This window comes from Mytilus californianus, unplaced genomic scaffold, assembly GCF_021869535.1.
Source record: "Mytilus californianus isolate M0D057914Y unplaced genomic scaffold, xbMytCali1.0.p SCAF_10, whole genome shotgun sequence".
NCBI lineage: Eukaryota > Metazoa > Mollusca > Bivalvia > Mytilida > Mytilidae > Mytilus > Mytilus californianus.
In genome coordinates, this window is record NW_026262582.1 from 28,346,909 (window position 1) to 28,363,895 (window position 16,987).

At 32.7% G+C, this 16,987-nt stretch overlaps 1 long non-coding RNA gene across 1 annotated transcript; it reads right to left on the minus strand.

Moving 5' to 3' along the window:
• Positions 1-10,681: 10,681 nt before the first annotated feature.
• Positions 10,682-15,580, minus strand: LOC127717879 (uncharacterized). Its single transcript, XR_007989452.1, has 4 exons — positions 14,396-15,580; positions 13,612-13,696; positions 11,640-11,680; positions 10,682-11,338 (listed from the first exon to the last, which is right to left on the minus strand). It is a non-coding gene; the product is annotated as an uncharacterized LOC127717879 (long non-coding RNA).
• Positions 15,581-16,987: the final 1,407 nt, after the last annotated feature.

The window sequence follows — 16,987 nt, forward strand, 5'->3', positions numbered from 1 at the left end:
TTACTTGACATAGTTATATCAATGATAATCAGCCCCTCTTAACTTAATTTGAAAAAAAACATAATTGACAGGTATAAAAGGTTTTTCTGCAAACTGAAACATTTTTTGCTTTTTCCTACATATTGGTCTTTTGGTGTTGTCCCTAAAAACTAAACGTCTTACACTGAATCTATATATTTTGCTTTGAAACCAGAAAATTGTCAAAAAAATAAAACAGAACTTGCGTTTCAGATTAAGAAAGGGTCTGGGAAATGCGCATAATGCATGATTTTGCGCCATTTTTTCTATAGCTTCTTGGGGCCTTCAGCGAACCCCAGACTCTTCGCTGATTTTTTTTTCGCCTCGCTCCGCTTGGCGAAAATGTTTTACAACTTTTAAAAGAGGCTAGTTACAGCCCAGCTTTAATACCTTGTACGTATGCAATATATGCAGTTTGCAATTCAGAAGATTAGCTTCCAGAGGATGATGATTAATTCTGATTGACTTAATTGACCATGTTATTTATTTAAGAATTTAAAAATTGTATGTTTTCAAATATTATAAATATAATTGTGAAAATAGATAATCTGTCCCTTGTTTTAATGAAAATGAAAAATCATGCTTCAACAGTGCAGAAAATAAATAATCTGTCCTTTTCGTCCGCAGAAATAAATAACCCATACAAAACAAATCCTCCTGCCCCCCTCCAGAATATCAAATGGTCGTCCCCTAAGATGGACAATATCTTTACTGATAGAATACTATAGTCATTTGAAAAATAAAATGTGGACCGGTAAGATAGACAAGATCTTTACTGATAGAACACTATAGTCATTGGAAAAATAAAATATGGACCGGTAAGATAGATAAGAGTCTTCACTGATAGAACACTATAGTCGTTGGAAAAAGGGGCCTCGGTGGCCGAGGGTCTAAGTAGTCGAACTACTATATCACTAGCCTGTCAACACTGAGTTTGTGCATTCGACTCCAATCTAAATTGACCAGGATTGTCAGTTTTTCTACCGAAGGTCGGTGGTTCTCTCCGGGCACTCTGGCTTCCTCCACCAATAAACACTGACCGCCACGAAATAGCACAGCAGTGCTGAAAGTGGCGTTAAACACCAATCTAACCCTTGTTCATGACTAAATATGAAACTGAAAAGAAAATTTATTTCTGGTAAGATAGACAAGATATTTTCTGATAGAACACTATAGTCATTGAAAAAAATAAAATACAACAGGAACAACACATAAAACTTAAATAAAAGCAATATAAATCCCTTAACAAAGCAGTGGGTACTTGAAAACTTAGGTGCTTTGGAAGGGTTAACAGTTCTTGGTCCACTAGTGGTTCATGCTTCTGAAGGGTTAAGAGTTCCTGGGCCACTAGTGGTCCATGTAGTGTTGTTTATGGTTAGTAAAAATCCGCATTTGTTTATCACAAAACAATATCTATATATAAATATCTTGTGATTATATTTTCGTCTTTTGTGAGCTTTTAATTGACCAATTTATGTAAATAAGAATAACATATTGTTTATACTTAGTATATGAAAACTCACGCTTCTTCTATTTTCAAAGACCTAAAGGATATTATACACCAGTCCTGTTCTATCTTCACAAATATTGTTGTCCCCGCAGACAAAGCCCCCAACATTATCGTAAATCACGTTACATAAAATGCATGATAAAGATTTAATTATTGACAAACATATACCCCCACAACTCTTACGAAAAAGAAAATCTTGAAGTCATATATAGGTCTGTTCTATGTTCCTTTGGAATTTCAATTAAAAGATGAAAAATTTCACTATACTAGATACTAAAATTACACAAATGTCCTTGCAAACAACGTTATACTGTTGGGTCTGCCAAACGCTTAATGAAACTTCTTTCCAAATTATTAACAACTATTTTACCAGTAATTTCAAACCGGGTTTCAGAATTACCGTTAAACTATCTTCTCTATAGGTTTTGTAAATAGATGTGGATACTGAAAAAATCGAAAGAACATCTGTTGGAGTACATGCAGTCTAATCTCTTTCCCGCGCAATAGTATAAAACACCTTTGACTTCTCTGTCTTTCTTTCCACATTCTAAACTGTAAAACGGATAAAAAAATAGGTCCAAATTTATATCATTAAAAAGGAAGGATAAGTCATACCTTGTAAAAAATCCACACTTATTCACACAAAAAGTTCTTAACACTGACTTCATCAATATACCAATTAATTTGTTTTATTGACAGCATATTTATTACGTTCAGAGGATGTATTTTTCAACAGTAATCGGCATTCCTATGGGAACCAACTTTGCTACTCTTCGTGTCGACACTGTTGCTAAATGTATTATAAATACATAATTTTTGGGAATGTCGACTGTACCCCCTCCCAAACAAGAAACCTTTTGCCATTGCCTATCATTTGTACTAGTGTGGACAAAAGCTTTCATCTACGTCTTATTTAGAACAACATAAGTGGCCACTAACCCCGTAAAAATTGCCAATGAGACAACTTTCCTTCAGAGACCAAATGACGTAAAAGTTATCAAATATAGGTCAGCGTATGGCCTTCAACAACGAGAAACACCCATACCGCATAGCAAGCTATAACAGGGCCCGAAATGACAAACGTAAAACAATTCAAACGAGAAAACTACCTGCCTATTTTATGTACAAAACGAATATGGTATAAAGCAACAAAAGACAACCACTGAATTACAGGCTCCTTGATTCGGGACTGGCCTGGCACATACAGAAAGGTGGGATTAAACGTGTTGCCGCCTCCCCCAAACAGTTGTGTAACAGCACAACAAAAGAACAAACTGTAACAAAAAGTTGAAAAGAGCTTAACTCATCCGGTTACAGAGCCTGTATAGTAAATGCGCGATTTGCGCTAAAAGTTGTATCTTTGTTACGATTACCCCTTACTATAATAGATACATGTATGTAAGGTTAGAAAGTGTGGATTTTGATGATTTATTTGTGCTGGGGGTGGTGGGGTGGGGTGGGGAGAGATTTGGTCTCAAACTCCTCTATTACAATTATCCAAAAATGTATGAATTTATCATATTGTTAGACATTTCTATCACCCTCCAAATAATCTTTTTTATTTACTTCAGATGACAGAAAACGTGACTACAGAGGGATTAAATGAGTCATGTCATGAGCTTATTAATGAAAACTCATCAGCTGATACAGTGCTTTAATTAGCACCAATGATCAGCCTGAATTTATTTGCTGTTTTTGACGGAAAACTTAAAAACAAAAAGTGGCCACAGACGTCATGAAATAAGTCACTCTGACACTGAAAAAAGGAGACGTAAATGCCAGATCTGTAACAAAAAGTTTGTAGACAACGTCCACTTTCTTAGCCACATGAACACGCATATGGGAAATAAACCTTTCAAGTGTGGAAAATGTAAAAAACAGTACACATACACAAACTCTCATACTGTTAACAATCTAATAGAATATTTTGTATACAAATGTTAGTAAGAGAAAAACATTCTGTTTTCTACAATTGTTATTTATACCACTTTGTTATTATAATTTGTTATAATTGTTTGTTAAATCTATTGGAAGATTGTAATAAAATTGATTGAGAATTTTAACTCATTAATGTTTCATCATGCACATATGAAAGATCTATTTTATACCCATACGACATCTAGTGTGTCTTTTCCTTAAATGATAACCATGGCAACCACAGCCCGTCTTCATTTGGGTACTTCATTTATCGTTTGAAACCGACAAACCAACTTTTTACCACATGGTATTAGGATTTTGGAAAGTCAATTGAACTTCGAAATGTGGATGGATATGTTGTATGGAACGGACGGACACATTAACGGAAGGACAGAAGTCAACCAGTATCCCCCTCTTTAGGATCGGGGGTACAACATAAAACAATACAAACAATGTAACTATGCAATAAACGTTTTATTTCTTTACATAGAGTGTTACTGAAAATCGGTTAAAAAAGACCACGTCGAACATGTGGCAATATTTTTGTTTCGTCCCTTTTATGAAATTGTCTGACTGATCGAATATCTCGTGCAGGTTCATTTGGTTGGGATACGTCTAGCTCCTTCTTCCGTTTTTGCTTGCCTCGTTTCCTTGATAGCTTGTCAAATTGGTGGTCTCTGTAACAAAAAGGTTAAACTAAATGAAAGAAAAATTACACACTGCGAGGATGAATTCAACGTTGTATTCAACAGAGTTTTTGTTTTCTATTACGTTTCTGAAAGTACACAGCATTCGTTTATGAACAACGGCTTTGAACAATCGGAATCTGACCCAGTAACAATAGGGAGCCAATATTAGCGGTTCTCTCTGGTAAATGCTGAATTTGTTTCATAAGTATATAGAAATAAGTACTAAGATTTTTAATATCTTTCGCTGACAAACATATCACATCCAATCTAGCCGTCTTTTTCTCCACATCCAGGTCTTCTACCACAGGACCACTGAGGCGGTTTAAAAGAGGCTTGAATATAGACCCTTTGTAGTTTCCTTGTAATAGGTAGAAATATTTTTACAGAGACTTAATTTTACTATTGGAAGTTGGCCATGAAATGGATAACTACCAAAAATACAGAATGTTAAGGCTGACATAAAACCATGTGATGGTAATGAATAATAAACTTGACAGCAAAGATGCACAAAGAAGAACTGAGACCAAGGAAGTTTTAAAAAGATGCTGATGTCAGTATTCACCTCAAAAGCTAACAAAACCTTTAAACAGACTTATTAAGAAGGGATATAGTTACGATACTGTTGTCAGGTCATTAAAGATTGCATATTTTGGCTTTAATATTGATTCACTTATAGGGTCTTTGCATCGGAATTAAACATATTTATTCTAAAACCAGTTGTTGGCATGACACGGGTTATGTTCTTCTCATATATTTTATGATGGTATAATACTAAACCCCTAACAGGAGGGATTGTGTCTGATATTCATATGATGAAGACATATAATCTTTCAATCAGTTTAATTGAGGTCTGGAGCTGGCATGTCAGTAACTGCAAGTAGTCTGTTGTTATTTATGTATTATTGTCATTTTGTTTATTTTCTTTTGTTTCCTATTCTGACATCGGACTCGGACTTCTCTTAAACTGAGTTTTACTGTGCGTACTGTTGTACGTTTGTTTTTCTACATTGGCTAGAGGTATAGGGGGAGGGTTGAGATCTCAAAAAAAACATGTTTAACCCCGCCGCATTTTTGCGCCTGTCCCAAGTCAGGAGCCTCTGGCCTTTGTTAGTCTTGTATCATTTTTAATTTTAGTTTCTTGTGTATAATTTGGAGTTTAGTATGACGTCCATTATCACTGAACTAGTATACATATTTGTTTAGGGGCCAGCTGAAGGACGCCTCCGGGTGCGGGAGTTTCTCGCTGCATTGAAGACCCATTGGTGGCCTTCGGCTGTTGTCTGCTCTATGGTCGGGTTGTTGTCTCTTTGACACATTCCCCATTTCCATTCTCAATTTTATTTGACAAGACTGGAAAAAAAAAGTTCTCAGAATGATAGAAACATTCATAAAGTGTAAGTGTAGTTATCACTGCATCTGTAACTGTTAGACAATGCTGTTAAAATTGATGAAAAGCTGCAAAACTATCTAGTCACTGAGAAGTGCTACAATGTTTAGATATAAGCAGCACATAAACAGTAACAAGAAAGGCTGTTAACTTGTAAACTTTTAGACAGCAGTAATTTCAGAAGTTAAAATATTAACAGATTTCTGAAGAAAATAGAAACTACATGAAGGAAAAGAGAAAACTGCACTACCATTAGACCAGTTCATCAAGCCCTTACAAAGAAATTAACATTCTCTCGCTCTTATGCTCCCTCTCAAACTTATTTCTTTACATACAACTCTCAACATTACCGGTACCCTCATCCTCTCGATTCTTCCTTTTTCTCCCTATAGAACGTACAACTTTATCTGGACTTTAAGGTGCTAGTTCACCAAGACAAATGCCCGCAGTAAGACACCTGCATCTTCCTTTCGGAGTAACAGTTTTAAAGTCTCTGATTTGACTTTGGCGTGACTTATATAGCCAATTTAAAAAAAAAATAAGAAAAGGCCAAATAAAATGTTGATACAAAAGGCACAATAAAATTTTGTTAAAACAATAAAATCTCCAATCAAAATTTTGTAACAAAAATGTAAATTATAAAACTGGTAAAATACCCTTTTAAAAATTTTAATAAAAACAGTAAAATACCCCTTTTAAAATTTTGATAAAACATAAAATATGATCCTTTTAAAAGTTTGATAAAAACAGTAAAATTTCCCCAATAAATTGCTATGAGCTGATATAAAGGGGATGGTTTACAGAGACTGTCAGAGTCTTGTGTAATTCAGATAAACTGTAAACAGTCTAGACACTAACTTGACGATAGCAGATGGTCAGGTACGACTAATTAGTTTAAACGTCCTCTTTTCTGATGAAATGGTCGCAAAGGGACGTCCGTTTGATTTTTTGTGGGTGTGGGGATTTTGGAAACTTAATATCCTTGCCTGGTAAGAACTGGAAAAAAAGGATCCATTTAAATTTAGATAAAAACAGTGAAACAATTCCAATTTAAATTGGACCAAAAGACACATAAAATACCCTGACCCTTTTAAAAAAACAATAAAATTACCCATTTAAAATAATGATAAAAACAGTAAAATATTCCAAATTAAAATTTGGATAAAAACAGTAAAACATCCCACATTAAAATTTGGATAAAAATAGTAAATCATTTCTAATTAAAAATTGGATAAAAACAGTACAACATCCCAATTAAAATTTGGATACAAATAGTAAAATATCCCCGATTAAAATTTGATAAAAACAAATAAAATACCCTTTCCTTGTTAAAAGCATGTTACAGAGCTTCACATACTGACTGAGCCACCTTACTCTCAGTCTGTACCAGGAATAGCGGATACTTGGATAAAAAAAGTAAAACATCCCCAATTAAAAATTCATCCCCTATTAAAATTGAATAAAAACAGTAAAATCCCCAATTAAAATTGGATAAAAACAGTAAAACATCCCCGATTAAAACTGAATAAAAACAGTAAAACATCCCCAATTAAAAATTGAATAAAAACAGTAAAAACAATCCCCAATTTAAAATTGGATAAAAACAGTAAAACATCCCCAATTAAAATTGGATAAAAACAGTAAATCATCCCAAATTAAAAAATGAATAAAAACAGTAAAATCACCAATTAAAAATTGGATAAAAACAGTAAAACATTGCCAATTAAAAATTGATAAAAACAGTAAAACATCCCCAATTAAAATTGTTAAAACAGTCAAACATCCCAAATAAAATTTGGAAAAAAACAGTAAAACATCCCAATTAAAATTGAATAAAAACAGTAAAATAATAATTTTCCCAGTTAAAATTTTGATAAAATCAGTAAAACATCCCAAGTAAAATTTTGATAAAAATAGTAAAATGTCCCTGATTAAAATTTGATAAAAACAAATAAAATACCCTTAAGTTTCCTGGTTAAAAGCATGTTACAGAGCTTCACATACTGACTGAGCCACCTTGCCCTCAGTCTGTACCAGGAATAGCGTTTTTTTCCTGGTTAAAAGCATGTTACTGAGCTTCACATACTGACTGAGCCACCTTGCCCTCAGTCTGTACCAGGAATAGCGGTTATTGGATAAAAAAGTAAAACAGCCCCAATTAAAATTGGATGAAAACAGTAAAACATCCCCAATTAAAAATTGAATAAAAAAAGTAAAATTCCCAATTAAAAATTGAATAAAAACAGTAAAACATCCCCGATTAAAATTGGATAAAAACAGTAAAACATCCCCATTTAAAAATTGAATAAAAACAGTAAAATCTGCAATTAAAAATTGGATAAAACAGTAAAACATCCCCGATTAAAATTGAATAAAAACAGTAAAACATCCCAAGTAAAATTTGGATAAAAATAGTAAAATATCCCCAATTAAAATTTGATAAAAACAAATAAAATACGTTTTCCTGGTTAAAAGCATGTGACAGAGCTTCACATGTTGACTGAGCCAGCTCACTCTCAGTCTGTACCAAGAATAGCGGATACTTGGTACATATCCCCACCCTCCAAAAGGTTTTGACCGAGTCGCCGGACTCGGTCTCGGTCCAACTGAGCGACCTCACTCAGTTTGTACCAGTACTAGCGGATACTTGATACATATGGTAGGGGACGTTACTACCGGTATACCTAAAAGGGAGGTATAGCATCTGTGAACCCTAAACACAGAGAGCGGCTTAACTTCCCATACGTATACAAGTATCCAATGCTTACTGATAAGAAATGTTATCACACTTTTCATGTCAGTCACTGAAAATAATTTATAAAATATAACTATTGAAAAACTGTAGGTTCACTAGTTTATATTTTTTTTTTTATTATGTGTCCATGACCTTTCATATTTTTCTGCTCTTTGGTCGGGTTGTTGTCTCTAACACATTCCTTGTTTCCATTCTCAATTTTATCAAAATGATTGGGATATATGGACTGTAAAGGGCGTAAACAATGAGAAAAATGAAAAATGCATAGCAAGTTTTAAAAGCCACGGACATAACGAAATATGATACAATTCAAATGAGGAAACCAAAGGCCTTATTCAATAACAAAAAAAAAAACAAAAAAAACAAATATGACATACAACAACAAATGACAACCATTGAATTACAGGGTCCAGACATGCGTTCATTTTTAGTCTATGACCTTCAACAAGTTACCTTAAAATTGACAAAGATCCAATACTGTGAAATATTATAACGACTCCAAGCCAACCAGTCTTTGTCCTTGTTACTAAATGATGTGTACTTGACAGATAATAAGCAAATACCACATTCAGTCCTAAGTGGTCTGATTCAGCCAGGGATCCAAACTCAAAAACTCTTTCACTCAGGACGAGATAACAAACAAAATCATATCTTCAAACAGGAACTGAAAAGGAGTTTTTATTTTTTAAAGGAAACAAAAAACAGTTTCAAATTATTGATATTTATTCAAAAGAGACGAGAATGATGTATCAACTAACTCATACTATACTGCTTAATACATAAGAATATGACAGTCATTGAAAAAACTTGCACCCTGCATTAAAAAAACCTAATATAAATTAGGAAAAAAGCATGGGTGTGTAATTGTTACAGAAATTTCAACTTTACAATCATTATGAACAAACAAACAGGGAAATTAGTTCATGTAATTCTACTTGAAAATAGTAAAACAGATTATAATATTTTACATTTTTTGTGACTATTAAATTAATTAATTAAATCATTGTACAATTCAAACAATATTAGCATTCCATAAAATATACCTTTCCTTTTAATGCATTATAAAATAATATTTGACATTTCCTTTCAACTATTGATATATTCTTTATAAGAAATCACTAACTTAATAAAATTTAAATCAAAAGGAGTGGCTTTCAATTTCATGGACAGGGTTTAAAACATTTTTTTACAGCTATGTAAAAAATGACGAAGTCAAATGATTTACCATTTAATGTGAAAACAAGTTAAATCCCATTTTTTAACCAAAAAAGAGGAATCTCCTATTCATCGATAATTCCGGGATGATGCAATCAACAAACAAATAATCAATCAATACCCACAATATGAAAACCTTTACTAATATTAAAGGGGGGGGTTGAATCAAACTTAAAATAAGACGTTGACATAGCTGATTGACATGACCCATTATTCTGAAGTCATTTATATGTGAGAGCTAGGACACAAAATTAGAAAGGGAGCATATAATATCAGATGCATTTTTGTAGATGATGATGATGTACATATAATTTGAAATCCCCATGTCAGACCAAACCACTTAATGCATTATCTAGACCTCTGTTTACAAGCTTATTTTTTTTTACAGAGCTCTAAATAATACTTTCATCTTACTTTATATACATCTGATATAGCATATCTAACAAAAAATATATAAAGATAATAAATTAAAGAATACATTCTAAATTATTGCAGGCCTTCCATGCAGTGAAAGAACGAACCCATATGAAGAGATAAGCAGGGGTATTCCCTCCCCTTACCCCTAAATCTCAGCCTGCTAGTCTTAGACCATTCATCACAACATTTCATTTCATAAAGGCCACTAAAGCAATTCTGTAAAAAATAAATAAATAACAAAACATTGTATACACAAAAAAAATATCAGATGCATTTAAAAAAAAATGCCCTTATAAATATACCTGAAAATAACAACCCACATTTTATACCACCCAGTTATTATCTAAAACTCTGTTTACAATTTTTGTTCTTTTTTCTTTTTCTTTCTTTTTTGTTTTTTTTTTTTATACAGAGCTTTAAATAACAACTTCACAAAGTTTATACATCTGATATGTACAATATTTGTATAAGACCTTTACCGATGGAACTAACCAGTATGAAAAGATAAGCAGGGGTATTCCCTCCCCTTGACCCTAAATGTGAGCCTGCCAGTCTTCCCATTCATCACAACTGGTGTTCCTGTTGAAAAATTTACAAAACACTATTTAAAAGTGTTGTACATCTAAATGGGACATGTTTGTGATGATAACTATAATGATACTATACACTTGCAGTAGTCTGCATAAAAAAGTTTTGAATTTTGTACTATGCTGTATACTTAGTTAACCTTCTACAACAAATCAATCAAGTAATGTACATAAATACAATTTCCCTGTTTGTCCTTTAATCACAAAAAATGAAAGGTTTAAAAAATTTTACAGGTATATTATAATGTAGAAAAATAAATTCCATATTCCATAATGGTATTATATAAATGTCTCACTTTTATACATGCATGTAGTCGCTTTTTTCACATATAACTACTCTAATATGTAAATAAGATTGCCAGATGAAATTGTACAAAATTCAAATGAATAATATATTACATTTTTTCTTTTTTCCATCCAGATTTATTCTTTTTTAAACCAAATCTGCTCAATTTAATTTTTAGTGATCAATTAATACAGGTCTTGTTTCAAATAGACACTGTACCCACATAGAAACATATTTGAAAAAAAGAGAATTAAACCAATGGCAGTTGATTGTTCTCACTGGTCACATCAAAGTCTTACATTAAATTATACTTTAAACACTACATGTATTAACTATGACCATTTAAGGGAGAACTGCAGGCCTATGAAATTCTAATGTAGTCAACATGTCTGGTTGAGAAAGAATAAATCTTTACAACTGGCTCTCCCCTCTCTCTATTGAAACATAACTGTAATACTACATATATTGTTTGTCAATAAATGTGTCCAAGTTCCTCAGATCAACAGAATCCCTTCTTCTTCATCAGTTGATTTGTAAATTTCCAAGCTCAGTCTCATCTACAAATAGAAAATAAAATTTCACTTAAAACATGGAAATCATAATTTACAAAATAATACATATAATGTTGATGTCAGAAGATATTAATATCCTATGCAAATATGGGGTAATCAGGAGACAGAGGCTGAAGCAATTCTTCATAGCCAATGAATTATATTTAATCTTAAAGCATGAAATGCCCTCATGTACTTACATTTTAATTTTTGTTTCAGATTTGATTAAAATACACATCTGCATTTTTCAGGCACCATGGATTAAATATTTTCCTTAACCAAAAGATTTATTATTTATATTACTAACCTGAATGTTCCCTTCCAATCATAGACATTATACTGTGTAAGCTGAAAAATAGATTAAAAATTAGAATATGGGCTTTCAAAAAAAATTGTTAGATAAAATGTCATTTTAACAAAATATACCACCTCTATAGCATTTTTGTGTTTAAGGTTGCTGTATTAATGATGTATATTATTAATTTGTAAATTTTGACTAATTTGATTCAGTCAGGAATAGTCACATGTTAAACTATATTTTCAAAGGTCGATTGAAAACGGCAAATAGAAAAGTGATATTGCACGGTTATTTTTAGAATATCTAAAAACCGACATACTTTGTGACGTCATCTAATGAATTTCATGATGTTAAAAGATTTTAAAAAGTGTATATTTATGATCGATTATTAAAAAAAAATAATCTTCAAATACATAAGATGTACACACAAAAACTAATTGAGATAACAATTAACATGTTATTATTGTCAAAGAGACAATATGATATTTTTAAAATTCCAACAAAATTATATGCACTGACGATTATGATACAAATATGGTCGGAAATAAATAGTATAACAACTGTACCCTTTGTATGGGCTCAATGCAGGATATATCGACCCAAAGAAGTATATCGACCTCAGACTTTGTCCTCAGTCAATATTCTTCTTTCAGGTCAATTTATTCTTGTATAGACCTCATACAAAGGCTATAATTGTATAATACCCTCACATCTTTATAACTAACAAAATATTTTTTCATTGTAGTTTTCACTGTAAAAATAAGTAGAAGTGTTCTAATTGCCTGAGTAAGACAATTATCAATGTGTGGCTGTTCAAGGCAAAAGGTCAGGTCATGTTTTTTCTGAACTATGTTTAAATGTCAGTTTCAGCCTCGGCACAAGAAGTCATTTATAGACTTTACCGGTCAAGTCTTTACAATACTACCGCTATGGAAGCCCTGGGTCCGTGTGCTTGTTGTCGAAATATAAGTCCTTGAAAATTTGGCGGGAAATGATTCTCTAGATTTTTCATACATTTCACATTGGCATCTTATAACACGGATTTTATAGGATTTTCAAATATGGCTTTTTAAACTATATGTAATAAAATTATGAAAAGAAAAGCAGGGGTTTAGTGGGCAAAATTTATTTGCAAATGGCAATTCAAAAATAAATCCAGAGGATTCCGAATATCTGGCAAAAAATCAAAAATAAGAGGAGTGAACATCCTTAAAGATGTCAACAATTGTATTTATTCAAATTAAGAATTCTCATGTCATAGGTTTCTATTTTTACTTCCTTATTAAATCTATCTAACTTAATTCTATCTAACTTAAATCTATCTAACACATGCTGCGTTCACACGTAATTCGAATTCGATTCACATTAACTAATTGGAGTTAGTTTAATTCGCAATTTAAACGTTTTATGTCCGAACGTAATTTTTAATATGAATTGCAATGCGCGTTAAATTTGCTTTACTGTCTGAAAGTCGTTAACTTTTAATTCGCATTATCAATTAATCAATTAGAATTTTATTCGAATTACAACTACAAGAAAGTATCCACACCACAGTTTAAATCAAATAAAAGCGAATAAACTAATTCGCATCAACGAAAACGCATTTTTAATTCGAATTGGATACTAATAATTAGACAATTCGAATTCGATTCGAATTAAAAAAAGAAGTGTGTGTGAACGTGATTAGCGAATTCGATTCACATTCGATTCAAATTCAATTTGAATTAAATGTATGTGTGAACGAGGCATGAAATCTAACAAACTTAAATCTAAAATACCAATAGGATTTAATAGTCAAAACTTACTAGTATAAATGTTTGATATCAAAATTTCAAAACTTTCTAATGATTTGGTTCAGACTCATACAGAAACCAAAACAGTTTGATGAATTAGAAGGACAATACCTATAGCAGTTTTAATTATGATAGAAGCAATAAACTAGAACCTCAGCCCAGGCATTAATTTGACTGAGTTAACATACCTCAAAGTTGGTAAGATATGACTTCCAGGTCCTACTGTCCTTACTTCAATAGATCATTTACATGTCTTCAAAATGTCCAGGATAACTGAAAAAAAAAATATGTTGAATTCTAAACTGTAATACTAGTAAAAATGCTTATTGAAGGCTGTACAGTGATCTATTGTTTATTTCTACGTCATTCAGTCTCTGGTCAAGAGTTGTCTCATTGGCAATCATACTGGATCTTATTTTTATATATATACATGTATATTGAATTTTAGTCAATTAATTAACATTTAATCCTAGCAGTAATTAAATACATAAAATTTGATATAATTAGCAGTTAATACATATATTATCAGATACATAATTTCTTCTAAATTTACCAGCCTGATTTTCAAGTACTGTTCGATTTTTTACTAGTTTATGCATGTATTTTATGTAACTAGTCAATTTTTACTTGTAATAAGTAATTTTGTCAGAATGGTTGCTACAAGTTGAACAGGAACATCTACCCTTCCTTTTCTTTCAAGAGCACCCTAATTAAAATTCTCCATTTTGATGGGGTTCATATTTCTCAGTTGAGTTTTCATGATAAGTGTTGGATTGCTCCCTTGGAAAGTTCTCCCTGTTATTTACACTAAAACAGAATATCAATGAATACTTTTGGTGCTCTGTGTATTATCTTGTTGTGGATATTAGCTAGACTTTTCAAGACAAAAAATTGTGAGTGAACACAACAGAATCATAATTGCTTAAATGAAATGACTAAACATCTACAACATGTATTTTTGTGTAAAATTACCTCATCTTTTGCATGTAAAAGCTTCAGACCCAGTTTTGATGTGCCTTTCTGGGGATTAATCAGTATATATCCTACTAGCACTGTCCATCCACATGAATACTGGTCACATCATTATAAATGTCCATCATTCACTTGCTCAGGTTAAAAGCTGGTTAAATCTGAATTATGTCTATTCCTGCCAGTTCCATCATTTGAGTATTTCATTGTCCACTAATTAATCTGACTGGTCACATGTATCCTCAAACAATTTGTCCATTCAAGTCAATATATTTAAAACAGGCATGACTGTGAGGTTGATACTAGAAAAGTCCATTTACACTGTTATTTTTATCTAGTTGAATCAAGAGTTATCATATCTTTTCTCAATTCTATTATCCTCATGCCTTTACATGCAGTTTATTTCAGAATTTGCCAATTAATTCCAAAGTTTTAAAAAAGATGTGTTGGTTTTTTGAAATTTAATTTTGAGATGAATTGCAAGTTTTTTTTTCAACATATTTATTTAAAATTTAGAAAAAAAAAGGATAATTTTATTTATAAACAAGAAATGATTGTAACAGGATGCTGTTACGAAGTCTCCCAAACGAAGCTCCCATAATTCGTAATTCCCAGGGTCGCCTGACATTGGGCAACGTCCAGTGAAAATTGGTTTGGTCCAGTAAAGTTATATGCATTAGTGATGTCTGGGGACTAACCTTGTATATCATTCAAATCATCTTGGCATGACAAACCAGAATATATATGGTTTAGGGGTGGGAATCTCGACCATTTACAAGATACTAGAACATTGGAGGTGGGGAGGAACCCCTGGGGACTGGCCCTATACGTCATTCAAATGTTCATTACATGACGAACAGGAATATATATGGTTAAGGGGTAGGGATCTCAACCATTTACAAGATATTAGAACATTGGGGGTGGGGGGAACCCCTGGGGACTGACCGTATACGTCATTCAAATGTTCGAGACATCACAAATAGGAATATATATGGTTTAGGGGTGGGGATCTCAACAATTTACAAGATATTAGAACTTTCTCAAATGGCAGGGGGTCGGGATGACCCCTGGGGACTAACCCTGTATATCATTCAAACCATCTTCGCATGACAAACCAGAATATATATGGTTTAGGGGTGGGGATCTTTACCACTTAGAAGATATTAGAACTTTCTTAAATGGGGGGGGGGGGGGGGGTGGGGGTGACCCCTGGGCACTAACCCTGTATTTCATTTGATGTGCTTTATCATGACAAACCAGAATATATATGGTTTAGGGGTGGGGATCTCGACCATTTACAAGAAATTAGAACTTTCTCAAATGGCAGGGGGTCGGGATGACCCCTGGGGACTAATCCTGTATATCATTCAAACCATCTTAGCATGACAAACCAAAATATATATGGTTTAGGGGTGGGGATCTTGACCACTTACAAGGTATTAGAACTTTCTTAAATGGTAGGGGGTGGGGGTGACCCCTGGGGACTAACCCTGTATTTCATTTAATGGGCTTTATCATTTAGAACATTTTCAATTAAAAAGATTGTGTCTATCACAAACGGTTTTCAATTTATAATCATTTGAAAATTTAAAAAAATAAAATCCCATAGGGTTCTATAGTAAAACCTTCCTTTCTTTTTGCCCCTCAAAGTACCCCTTTATAAACCCCATTGCACAAACAAAACCCTGATTGCACCACTAGACATGTTAGTCTAACATATTGTGAAACCCTAAGTAAATCTGAAAAGTGGTTTTGGAGAACGGGTGCGGACAAGTTCAAATTTAAAAGCGGCGGAAGAAGAAGAAGAAGAACTAGATTTGCCATTGCAAGCAATAGCGGATGTCACCCTTCCCCCATTGCCACTAGATTGCAGCCAGTTTAAAAAATTTAAACAGTGAATGCACATATATACTGATGGCTATACATCTTTCTGTAATTTTTAAGAACATTTAGCGGATTTATAAATTTTACGCATAATTTTTCCTTTTTTGCCTTGTTTCCATGGTAATGGCAGCCATTTTGGAAATTCCAATGCCAATTGCCGCTTCCACACATGACAGTCAACATTATACTGAAGTTTCATTAAGTTTGAAGCATTCTGAAATTTTTGAAATTTTTGCTCCTGTATCCATGGTAAAATAGTAGTTCCAATGATTGTCAAAATCATTCAAAACCTGTATATAATGGACAACTATATTGTATAAAAAATTGATGATTTTAAGTTAAAGCATACCAAAATTATTCACCAAACCCTGAAGTTTTTGGAGCATTTTGACCTTTTTGCATTGTTTCCATGGTAACAGCAGCCATTTTGGAAATTCTAACTCCAAATGCCACATCTTCCAATGTTGCTCATCGTTACTGTGAAGTTTCATTAAGTTTGGAGCATTTTGATATTTTTGAAATTTTTGGTTTAGTTTCCATGGCAATATAGTAGTTCCAATGATTGCCAAAATCATCCAACACCAGTATATAGTGGGCATCTACATTGTATTAAAATATAATGATTCTAAGTTTAAGCATATCCAAACAGTTCACCAAAACCAAAAACTGGCCTTTTTCACATTTGTTCCGTTTCCATGGTAATGGCAGCCA